This window comes from Neoarius graeffei, chromosome 15 (genome assembly GCF_027579695.1).
Source record: "Neoarius graeffei isolate fNeoGra1 chromosome 15, fNeoGra1.pri, whole genome shotgun sequence".
In the NCBI taxonomy this organism is placed as follows: domain Eukaryota; kingdom Metazoa; phylum Chordata; class Actinopteri; order Siluriformes; family Ariidae; genus Neoarius; species Neoarius graeffei.
The window spans coordinates 38,833,200-38,845,757 of NC_083583.1; the positions used below are offsets into that span (position 1 = coordinate 38,833,200).

Sequence of the window (12,558 nt, forward strand, 5' to 3'; positions counted from 1 at the left end):
ATGAATCACACACACGTCTTACAGTCTGCTGTGAGAGAGAAGGAGGGGACATGTGAGGGAAAGAACAAGAAAGATGCAGACTGAAAGAAAGGTAAGACAGGTGTGTATGGTGCTCTGTAATGGACTAGAATCCCATCAGGGGAGAATTCTCCTGCCTTGGGCACCGTAAACCCAGGACAGACTTTGGATCCGTCATGACAAAGCAGTTGAATGAATGAAGGAACAAGTGGGCAAATGAATGATTGAATAAATTAACTATGTGATATTTTATGGTGCGACCAGTCATTACATTACAGGCATTTAGCAGACGCTCTTATCCAGAGCAACGTACAACATACCCAGAGCAGCCGGTAGAGCAGGTAGGGGTTAGGTACCTTGCCCAAGGGCACTTCAGCCATTCCTGCTGGTCCAGGGAATCAAACCAGCAATCTTTTGGCTCCAAAGCTGCTTCTCTAAACATTAGGCCATGGTTTCCCCATTAGTCACGTTGATATGACAACCATATCCTGAACTTAGAATTAACCTTCCTTACTTTCTGTGTAAGAATTCCAAATTGAAGGGACATTTTTGCTTGTTTTTCCTCGTTGGAGGTTGAAATGGAGTTATGGACTTCAGTCAAACAAAACAAAACAAAACATAACTGGCTTTATCTTTACACCAGTTAACAGATGCCTGTGATTGGCTGGCATCAGTTTGCTTGGAATAAAGGGAAAATATCCTTCCCTCCCACACTGAAAAAGGGGCCTATGTAGTTGGTCAGATTTTAAATCAAAAGAGTACGAAGATTTCATTTCTTATACTAAATTTAATTTAAAAAGTATCTAATGTATTAGTTGAGCATGATCAATTGTGGTAATATTAACGTGATCCAATTACATTACAACATTTTGCATGGATGTTGGTATTGACAGGAAATAACTATGGCGTTAAATAAACATGATTAAATCCTGTGCAGCATGGGCAACACTACTGCCTCACAGCACCAAGGTCTAGGAGTCAAATTTTCAATCTTCCAAAGACTTTGACAGTAATAAATAGTCAGTTCAACAAGCCCAAAAGCAACTTTCATTGCACTCGTCCTCCATCTTGTTTGGTCAACCAGAATTGCAGACCTGAGAATCAGGCTCAGTCAGACTTTGAAGTTCTGCTTGCTGATGTGAACAAAATGGAGGACGAGTGTTTAAGTCAAGTCAAAGCCTCTCTCATACCAGAATCTGGTCTTCCCAGGCAGTCCCTGTCCCAGTACTAACCAACTCTTTAAGGCGTATGGGTGTGGTGCCAATCTCCGTTTCAATAGCTCTCAGCCTCTTGCCTATATAGTTAGGGTTACAGGGGGTCAGTCCTCTGGAAACTGCAAGAGTTTGACTTCCCTACTCGCATCTGTATTGTAGCATGCCTTGCCAGATGGTAGTAGGTACCATTTTTATGATGGTCTCTGGCATGACCCAATCGTGAGTAGAACTTCTGATCTCCCGGTCGAGAGGCGGACATGCTAACCACTAGGCCAACTCATGGTCACGAGTGTTTAAACACAACAATAAAAAAATTCTCTTGAGCTCATTCTCCATCTCCTTCACCTCAGACATCGGCAAGGATTCCTTCCAACCTGAGAATCCGTCTCGATCTGCCATTCCTCTAGGAGCTCCAGAGAGATTGCCATTTAGATAAAAATGTTTTCCAACAGAAAGTGCATTACAAACTAAGACACACTGTCACATTTACCAAGCTGACCCGGAGAGACACACTTTGACAGGCCTAATCATAAGGGCATGTCTCCTGGAAGTGACTTGTATAGCTGGCGGAGACCGAGGCTGTTCAGATTTCAGAGCCGGATATCTCCCAGTGCACTGGGCCTAAAGGTTGTGGATGCGCTTTGAGACAGCCTGACCTCCTGTTTCAGTTCAGGACATGTTACAGTCAAGCATCGTTTAATTCCAGACCTGTTCAGACACATCAGTACTTGGCAAAAGAGTGACATCAAGATCTGGCCTCCATCCAAGAGTGCCAGACACTGAGAAGAGATGAGATTGTCAGCCTTCTGGGCACAGCTGAGAGTGTTTTAAAGGGCAAGCATAAAGACTGGCAGACTACGGCACTCTGATGTGATGAAACCTGAAATTGATTCTCTGCAACGGATTGATTCCTCTGCAAACTGGAATTACAATTTTAGACCTTGGAGCTGCATCAGCAAAATTATTAGAAATATGCAAATCTCCGAAGGCCGATTGGAAATCTGAAGGTAAACCCTTCTGTAGACACCTGGCAACCTGATCGATTTAGCTCGGCTCTTCAGGAAAGCTATACTGCTGTAATTATTCTTGACACACAATTACACTGCCGCTCACTACTATTGACAGGTGAACGTGAAGCGTTAGGGAGGGGATTCCATTAGCATAGCAGTGCTATGCATCTGTTTAGCATACGTACCAGCTTAGCAGCATTGCCACAGGCAGCATGTCACCGTAAGCCGGGCTGGGTCATGTCAAAAACTGTTCCCATCCATGAAAAGAAAGGAGAACAAAAAGAAACGGACAAGACTCCCGAGCAATCAGGTGTATGGAAGAGACAGGTGTTGTTTTTAAGGACGTGTCACACTGCACAGTCACTTTTTAACACCGTTATTAATTCGGAAGGATATAATGGGGCAGTGCCAACGCCACTGTTAAATGGACTGCAAAAGCCACTGCTTGGCCTTTGAACAAAGATACTTAACCTTCAGCAGGCTGGAATGAGTTCTCTCACTTGTAAGCGTGTGTCAGTTTGTAAAAAAAAAACCTCAAATGTCAAAGTCAAGTGAAGAATGACCACTTAACGTCATTCCATCAAGACCTAAGAGTGTCTAATCAAGTCAGTATAAAAGGATTCTCTGTTTAATGCATGAAGTAAAACATTTTCTCGCTCATCATGTCAGTGATGCACACTCATGATTGCTCTCATGATAGCCAATTCTTCTTGAAACATTCACAGGGTGGACTGTTTCAAGGGCGGCACGGTGGTGTAGTAGTTAGTACTGTTGCCTCACAGCAAGAAGGTTCTGGGTTCAAGCCCAGCGGCTGACGGGGGCCTTTCTGTGTAGAGTTTGCATGTTCTCCCCGTGTTGGTGTGGGTTTCCTCCGGGTGCTCTGGTTTCCCCCACAGTCCAAAGGAATGTAGTCAGGCTAACATAGGGTGGCCTTAGGCTGAGGCGCCCTTGAGCGAGGCACCTAACCCTCAACTGCTCCCTGGGTACTGTAGTGTGCCTGCCCACTGCTCTGGGTATGTGTGTGTGTTCACTGCTTCAGATGGGTTAAATGCAGAGAGGAATTTCACAAGCGTACGTATGCTGAATAATGTTGCTGTTGTTCTTCTTCACAGAATGGAGTGGTTGCAATTGAACCCACAATACCGATATGGTGTACATATTTCCACTGTAAGGGCCCGGTCCCACAACACTAATACCTATGACTATACCTCTACCTGAATTTAGTTCCAGTCTGGAGCGGTCACAACACAACTATAACCCTGACTATAATGTCACTTGGTCCTGACAGGGAAATAAACGCATGCAACTTAGGAATAGTCATGGAAGTTTTTTCCAAGGAGTAGCACATTATTCCGGGTCATACTGTACAGCAGGCCTATTCAAATAGCGGCCCGGGGGCAAAATTGGCCCGATTGAAATTTAATCCGGCCCACGGCAGATTTTTTAAAACAAAACAAAACAAAAAAACATATCTACGTATCTGCCGCGGCGCACAGTTTTCTCTACCGCTCTGGCACAGACCAGAGTACAGGTCGTCTCCATGGTGACAAACACTCATTCTCGCGATGTGACACTCCATGCAGCTACAGCAGTGGCAACATGGCGCTGTCCAAGCAACATCGCAAAGTTGACAGAGAAAACCGTAAATTTCAAAGCGAATGGACTGAAAAGTACTTACCGGTATTTACTTTGCCAACTACTGCAGGCAATAAACCTGTGTGTTTATTGTGCAACGAATCCGTAGCTGTGGCCAAAGAGTACAACGTGAAGAGACAGGTCCAGGTCTGGGGGGAGAAAAAAAAAATTGCTCCAGAAGCAATCTCACAGATACGGATAAACCCAGGCCTGGGCTATAGGGATCGTTATCGGTCTGGTGTGACCATCAACCACATAAACTGCAGGGGACCCATTTATTTATAGTTATAGTTTTTGGTGTAGTTATTGGTATTGTAAGACCAGGCCTTAAGGGTATAAAAATTTAAGCATGTTCCAAATGCAGTTTATCTAAAAATCAGGGGGTTTTTTCTGCCTGTTGTGTCTTAAGAGAGACATTGCTCTTGAATGGTTCTTTTTCTTTAAAAATAAAAATAAAAAATAAAGAGAAAGAAATCGGTTTGCCGATTTAAGTCACAGTATTTAGGTTATTAGCACATTGTTTCTACAAACGTCTCCTGACTTGCCCGAACCCTGCCACACCTCAGACTAGCGGCAGACTTGCTGAAGTGAAGGGGAATTAAAACGAGTGTTTTTTCTTCCTCTCGTTTACTTCCCCGCTGCTGTAATTACACGACAGGGTTGTGGTGAGCGGGTGTGGGAGGCTATAATCACATTCGAGTCGAGACCGAGCTTGGGAGAGAATGCAGAAACAGGCATGTACAAAAAAGGAGCACAGGTTCACGGCTGGGCCAAGCAGAAGCACTGAAAGAGAAGGACAAGTGTTGAAGACAGAAAACAGATGGCCAGGTTTGGGGCTAGGACTCCTGCTCCTCACCTTTCCTCTGACTCAGCCTAGAAAAACAACTAACCCATTTTGGTTCTCTTCTCAAAGCTAGGAGAAGGTGGAAAAAGAAACACTTAAACCATGTGCTATGCTTTCTGAGCTCCAAAAAGCTGATCCCGTTCTTGCTGACTGTCCTGGACTGCACAAGACAGGAATTGTGGAATGGAAGAAGTGTGTCAGAGGCAGCAATGACCCCAGTGCTCATGTGTGACAATGCCAGGGTCTTGGCAGCACTGCCCACTGGCACTTTACCCACAGGACCAAGATCAATTCCCTTGTAGAGAAGAGTTATGGATTGTGTGTTCGGACTGTAATATATTCCCCAACGGCCAAAACAAGGGGTTGAGGGGACAGTGGCTGCGTTTGTGTGCTATTTCTCTGTAAACAACCTCATACACACAAGCCTATTGTTGAAACCGAGGCCGTGTGGGCAGCATATGAGGGCAGAGTTTGTTCCTGAGCCCAAACTCAGCCACCGCAGCAGTCGGGCTGTTTTACCAGCTCTTGAAAAAAAATCTCCCAACTACCCTTCTGTATTTGTTTCCCCATAAAAGTGCCTCCTGACCACCTGCACCAGCTGAGAGGTCAGAGTTGAAGGGTCAAGCAGCTGGCAGAGCTCCACTAGACTCATTTTGCTTTATGATACTACATTCCTGCACGGCAAGGCTCTGGGGAAAAAAGCTGCTGCTTATCTGAGCTGTTTTGGTTTAGGGTTTTTTAAGAAAACAGCTCGGCAGAATCTCCAAGATCAGACCTTCCATTTGATGGATTTCACATGGTCTTTATGCTCAGTTATGAGCAGAGACACTTTCGAGATGTTGGGAAACTTTATCTTCTGTTTGACATAGCTACAACATCTCCCATTTGAAGAAAGTTGTCCATAGTTTTGGTTCAGCAAATGACAAAATTCAAATCAATTTTACTTGTATTGTAGAAATTGCACTAATTAACTTTTGATGAGGCACCTGTTCATTGAAAAGCGTTCCAGGTGACTAGCTCATGAAGCTGGTTAAGATAATGCCAATAGTGTGTAAAGCGTCATCAAGGTAAACGCTGGCCATTTTGAAGAATTGAAAATATGAAATGAATTTTGTTTTTAACACTATTTTTACTTACCATATAATTCCATATATTTAACAGTTATTCCACGAAATCGAGTCGTACATGAGCTGATAGCTGATGAGGCGTGTAGCGTCGAGTCGGCTATAAGCCATGTACGACGAGATTGAGTTTCTCAATCTCAACGAGATTTGTTTCTCAAAATTCTGAGAAACAAAATTTTGAGAATTTTTTTTCTCAAAATTCACTGGATTTTGAGAAACAGATCACGTTTACTTTCATTTTTTGCAAAGTCCATCCATCCATCCATTATCCGTAACCGCTTATCCTGTTCTACAGGGTCACGGGCAAGCTGGAGCCTATCCCAGCTGACTATGGGCGAGAGGCGAGGTACACCCTGGACAAGTCGCAGGACTGATACATAGAAGGGTCCGTCTCAGAAACTGGTCTCTCATTTGGGACATTATGCTCAAAAAATAAATTTTCTAATTTTACTTTTTTCTTTGCATTTACCTAACACTCAATGCTTCTTTTGTCATGTTTAATAAGAATAAAGATAGTATCTTGGGTGGCATGGTGGTGTAGTGGTTAGCGCTGTCGCCTCACAGCAAGAAGGTCCGGGTTCGAGCCCCGTGGCCGGCGAGGGCCTTTCTGTGCGGAGTTTGCATGTTGTCCGCGTGGGTTTCCTCCGGGTGCTCCGGTTTCCCCCAAAGACATGCAGGTTAGGTTAACTGGTGACCCTAAATTGACTGTGAGTGTGAATGGTTGTCTATGTGTCAGCCCTGTGATGACCTGGCGACTTGTCCAGGGTGTACCCCGCCTTTTGCCCGTAGTCAGCTGGGATAGGCTCCAGCTTGCCTGCGACCCTGTAGAACAGGATAAAGTGGCGAGAGATAACGAGATGAGATAGTATCTTGCTTTATCTGGCCTCCACTGTGGAAATTTTTTTTATTACAATTCAAATGTTTTTGTAAAATTGATTTACATATAAAATAACTACATCATGAAGAATTAAAGCCCTCCTTCACAGATGAGTGAAAATTTTGATTGCTTGGGTTAAAAATGCCAAGTTATGATGACTGAATTGATTATTCATTTAAATATGAATAATATGATACATTTGGGGTATTTGACATGGCGAAATAGGACACAATGGAAAAATCAAGAACACACCAGAAAGATGAGAATAACGGCAGTGGTGAAAGAACAGCGACTGTACCGGCTGAAGGTCGCGCGGGTCTCTGCTGCGGCGCGCAAGCAACAGGACATCACTACTGCACCGGACGGAGCGCGAGGCGGAGGCGGGGCAAAATGACTGGCCGTAGATTCTATCAAAAGTTCGATCTAAATTGACCATGGTTGCAAAATATTGGCCAAAAATATGCAAACACTACGAAATATGAAAGTAAGATGAAAAAGAAACATTCTATTGCCTGATACTGCAAAACTAAAATAAAACTGTCAAAACTCACCTTTTCAGCGATAACGTCCGAACAGATCACCCGCGTAACAGAAAGATCGCAAATGGAAGCACGATCAACTTCTAACTGTTGGAGTGGAAAATTCCATTCTACACATGCAAATTGAGCCCTGTGATGACCTGGCGACTTGTCCAGGGTGTACCCCGCCTTTCGCCCGTAGTCAGCTGGGATAGGCTCCAGCTTGCCTGCGACCCTGTAGAAGGATAAAGCGGCTAGAGATAATGAGATGAGATGAGACATACAAATTGTTAATGTGTGTCCTTCCCCGCACACAAATAACACGCTACGGTAAAAAATAGACCACAACTCATTTTATAGCTCAGAAATTCATACAAGACCAGCTACCATCGGAACATATTCTGTAAGAAACATATTCTATACATAACTTTCAGCTTTCATTTTAAAAAACAAAATCGCAGATTTATAACTAAATTTTCATAAGGCATAGTGATTTTAAGTTACTACTTTTGGTGAGGTAGTGACCTTGAACCTGAGGCTTTCCGTTTAGATCAAAACACACGATCGTATTGGTTTTGGGTATGTGGAAAATGGAGTTATGACGGTGATCAAATATTTTGCATGATGTTTTATTGCGGTTATGATTATTCTGTGAGCGCACCAATCCTTAGGTGTATAAAGTTACAACTTAAAATACAATTAGTGATAACTGTAGACTTTTCAGTGGACGACAACCTTTTTAAAGGAATGCGATGTAGTCAACCATTTATCATGTCCCAGATCAAGCCGCCATTTTTCACAAATTTGCAGAATTTTTGCCAAATTCTGAATAGAGTATTCACATCAAAGATTTAGTTTTATCTGTATTATTTCTTTCATCATTTTATTTCAAATTAAAACCAACATCACCATTTAAAATGGTATATTTTATTGACTGTGAGTATATTTAGTGGGGTACCCCCACAGTACCCAGTTTCTGAGACAGACACAAACAAGCATTCACACTCACATTCACACCTACGGTCAATTTAGAGGCACCAATTAGACTAACCTGCATGTCTTTGGACTGTGGGGGAAACCGGAGCACCCAGAGGAAACCCACACAGACACGGGGAGAACATGCAAACTCCACACAGAAAGGCCGTCCCCAGCCACTGGGCTCAAACCCAAGACCTTCTTGCTGTGAGGCGACAGTGCTAACCACTACACCACTGTGCCGCCCTTTTTGCAAAGTTGATAAATAAAAATTTTATACAAAACGTCTGACAAAATAATTTCCGCTTAGAATGTAAACAAACCGGTAAAATGACGGTACCAGTTTGGGAAAAATGCTGTCATAATACTGTAACTTGAAAAAAAAAAGATACGTTCTTACCATCAAATACTTTTATTGCATATTTTGTTGCTTGTTTTGTATTTTTGGGGGTTTTGTTTTTGAGTTTTTATTTCGTCCTTGGTTGGTTCAGCAACACACTCTGCCATTTTGTTTTTCTCTACTCACGGTATATGAGCTGATAGCCTACTAGTAGAGTAACCAATGAGAGTGCATGATTGCTCATATCCAGTGAATGTGGATATAATAATATTTCATCATTTTGATATCTTCAGTATTCTTCTACAATGTAGAAAACAGTCAAACTTTTGACTGGTACTTTACATATTGCCACAAAGCAGCTTTACGGAAATCCAGATGTAGATTTTGATCCCTAATTAACAATTAAGAGGCAGCAGCGGTGAGAAAAAAAAAAAAAACTCCCAAACATGACATGAGGAAGAAATCTTGAGAGGAACCAGACTCGGAAGGGGAACCCATCCTTTTCCAGCTGGCATCAGGTAATGGGATTATAAATCATTACTCCTCTAAAACATTGTGAATAAGAATGGGATGATCACAGGACAGTGTTTAAGATTACAGCAGCAGGTCTTAGGTACAAGATTATCCACTGATTTTTTTCGTGTTTTTGGGAAACACGAATCTTTATGGTATTTTTGTTATTTATCCACAACAGCAGAAAGTGAGTATATGTAAGTGAGTACAAAACAATGAAAGAACGAAAAAAGATAAGGGGAAAAAACTGACACCATAAACACCTGTGTTCTTTTCAAACCATTAACAATCTTAATCCACCATTAAGATTGTGATAGGAAAGTCCCAGCAAAAGTGAAAGGTAAGATGTATCAGACAGTAGTGAGACCAGCTGTGATGTATGGATTGGAGACTGTACCCTTAACGAAGAGACAGGAGGCAAAGTTAGAGGTGGCGGAGTTGAAGATGTTAAGGTTTGCGATGGGAGGTTGGACAGGATGGGACAGCACATGTGGAGAGCTTGGGAATTAAGCTAAGAGAGATGAAACTGAGATGGTATGGGCACATCCTGAGAAGAGATGCAGAGCATGTGGGCAGGAGAATGTTGAGGATGGAGCTGCCAGGCAAATGAAAACGAGGAAGGCCAAAGAGGAGATACATGGATGTGGTGAGAGAGGACATGAAAGTGGCAGGTGTGGTAGAGAAGGATGCGGAAGACAGGGAGCAATGGAGACGAAAGATCCGCTGTGGTGATCCCTAATCGGGAGCAGCAAAGAGAAGAAAAAGAAGAAGAAGAGCAATCTTAATCCACCAACCAACTACACACCCGCCTGTGAGCTGGCCTAATGATTAGTGTATCTGCCTCTCGACTGGGAGATCGCGAGTTTTACTCGGAGTCGGGTCATACCAAAGACCATCATAAAAATGGTACCTACTGCCGTCTGGCAAGGCACGTTGCAATACAGATGTGAGTGGGGAGTCAAACTCTCATGGTTACCAGAGGGCCAGCCCTGCACTGTAACCCTAGCTGTATAGGCGAGAAGCCGAGGGCTATAGAAGCAGAGATTGGCACTGCCCAATGCACCTTAAGGGCCTGGTTAGTACTGGGATGGGAAACTGCCTGGGAAGACCAGGTCCTGGCACAGGAAGGACTTTGACTTTTAACTACACACCCTCCATGGTGGGCCGCTAACTCTCTGCAAATTTGCATCCACTTAAGTGTCTATATCTACTTAAGAAATCAGCATTGCCTGTTTTTCATTCTTCTCTTCGTTATGCTGTGAAACTGACCCTCTCAGCCGATAGAGGGACTGATGAGGAGAGTGAGTCAGGAACTGAGAGAATAGACTTCAGCTCCTCAACTCTGAAGCAATCTGACAGCTCTTCACATTAAAGTTCAGCTGAGCGGCCACACGCCAATGGCGCCCTCAGGCCAAGCCAGCGTTTTCAACAGGGTTGAAAAAAAAAGACCAGATACAAGAAGGAGAATGTGGTACACTGCGAGCTTGCTGCTCTGCCATCGCTGTCTGATGGCCACGCTCAATTGACTTGCGTCACTGAAACAATAACCACCAAATAAACAGAGAAAAGACAAGGGGAGTACATTTTATCCTGCCCTCTGCCAGAAGGAGTGGAGCGAGAGAGAGAGAAAGAGAGAGCATTCGAGCCAACTGGACCGATCAATCATTCCACCAAGCAAAAAGGGATGTGGCTCCTGTTCCCCCCCCAGGGGCAACCGCAGCCTGATTACACACTGATCAATTTTTCATTACTGTAACAATCAGCCAAGCAGCAAGAACAGCTGGGAACTGATCCATGCACTACTGTGTGACCTACAATTAGTAACTGTGCTGTTAGCTCAGCTGTTAGCCTGTGAGGTCACACGGCCCACCTCTGAGATTCAGCATTGCATCCTGGCCAAACAGACACACACACACCAATTAACATTTCCTAATCGAAGTGAGAACATCAGGCCGCTGCTCTCTGCGTTTTATTTTTCTACTCTGCATTTTCAAATTTATTTTCTGATTCCTGCTTCCACGTCACGAGCTGATTTAATCACAGTAATGCGAATACTTTAAATGTTTAAAATGCACTAGTGCACTCTTTAGATCACTTGTCTGAGGCCTGACCTCCCAGGGATGCCTGTCTCTTTCATGGAAAAAGGAAAAAGAGAACTAAAGTGGATAACCAGCTGTGTTTATGGGAATAAAGAAGGGAAAAAACAACACAACCTTAGGCCGTACTTGGAATTCTATTCTCTCTCTCTCTCTCTCTTTGGCACAGCTCTGAATTCCAGCTCAAAGCGCTGTTCGCTGAGAAAGGACGAATTCAAAGCGATGGCTCTCTCAAGCGGAGCCGTTACAATTCCCGTTGTCAACTCCTCAACAAATTAAAAATAAAAGCCCCTCGGTGTGTTTGAAATGTATGCAGGCAGCACTCCAAGTTAAAAAAAAAAGGAAAAAACGCGCTCAGGGATGGAGCTGAGTGGCGTTACGTGGCGCCGCTTGAAAGGACCCAATTGTTAACTTTAGAATGGGGCTGTCAGTGGATAAGTGTATTTGCTTGGTAAACATGTGACGCGAGTGCTGTCTCTTTCCATCTGTTTAACTGTGAAGGAGAAAACTCTTTCTTTCTGAAGAGAGAAAGAAAAGAGAGGCAGGTTTTTTGAAGGACCCGGTGAAGAAATGAAGCCTGCAGCACCGCTAACAGCCTGATCTGTTCAGCTGTCGTCAGCGGCACTCAGTAAGACACCGTCTGTTCCATATGGCCTGATCAGAGCCGCTGTCTCAGGGGAAGTGTGTGTGTGTGTGTGTGTGAGTGAGTGAGTGAGAGAGTGAGAGAGAGACCTCAGGTAAGTTCATGATTATACTTTGATCGCAGCAATGAAATGTTTCTTTTTGTTTCTTCCGTTTTAAAATATAAAGGAACTTACAGCCACCAGTTTAGCGTCAGCGCATGTTTAAATCACAGCCGTGTGCATGTGGAATACAGATTAAACTGTCCTGAATGTAACTTCTCGATGTGGTTGTTCCCACAGGAGTGTGGATTCCCCTTTTCCCCCCCCGACATGCCATATAGAAAATGAAGACAAAGTAAACAGGTGGTGTAGTGGTTAGCACTGTCGCCTCACAGCAAGAAGGTTCTGGGTTTGAGACCAGCGGCTGACGGGGGCCTTTCTGTGTGGGGTTTACATGTTCTCCCTGTGTCCCGGAGACATGTGGTTAGGTTGACAGAGGGCAGCCATGGCCTGAGGTTGGGCTGAAGTGCCCTTGAGCAAGGCACCTAACCTCCAACTGCTCCCCGGGCACTGTAGCATCGCTGCCCACTGCTCTGAGTATGTGTGTGTGCTCACTGCGTGTGTTCACTGCTTCAAATGGGTTAAATGCAGAGGACGAATTTCACTGTGCTTGAGTGTATGTGTAATAAATAAAGGCTTCTTGTCTTGTCTTGAAGTGGATGAATCTTCTTATATCTCATGTCCAGATTCCCTGGTTTCCTCCAAAATCCC

General features: G+C 43.9%; 1 protein-coding gene across 15 annotated transcripts in view; it reads right to left on the reverse strand.

The window, feature by feature from the left end:
* The window catches only part of ptprsa (protein tyrosine phosphatase receptor type Sa), a 513,824-nt gene that overhangs the window by 283,157 nt on the left and 218,109 nt on the right, over positions 1 to 12,558 (reverse strand). For 10 of the 15 annotated variants that reach the window (XM_060941298.1, XM_060941295.1, XM_060941297.1 and 7 more), the window contains one exon: positions 3,921 to 4,026. The exons of the other annotated variants lie outside the window; for them this stretch is intronic. The gene's annotated coding sequence lies outside the window, so the exon portion shown is untranslated. The remainder of the gene's footprint in view (positions 1 to 3,920; positions 4,027 to 12,558) is intronic. 15 annotated transcript variants of the gene reach the window in all.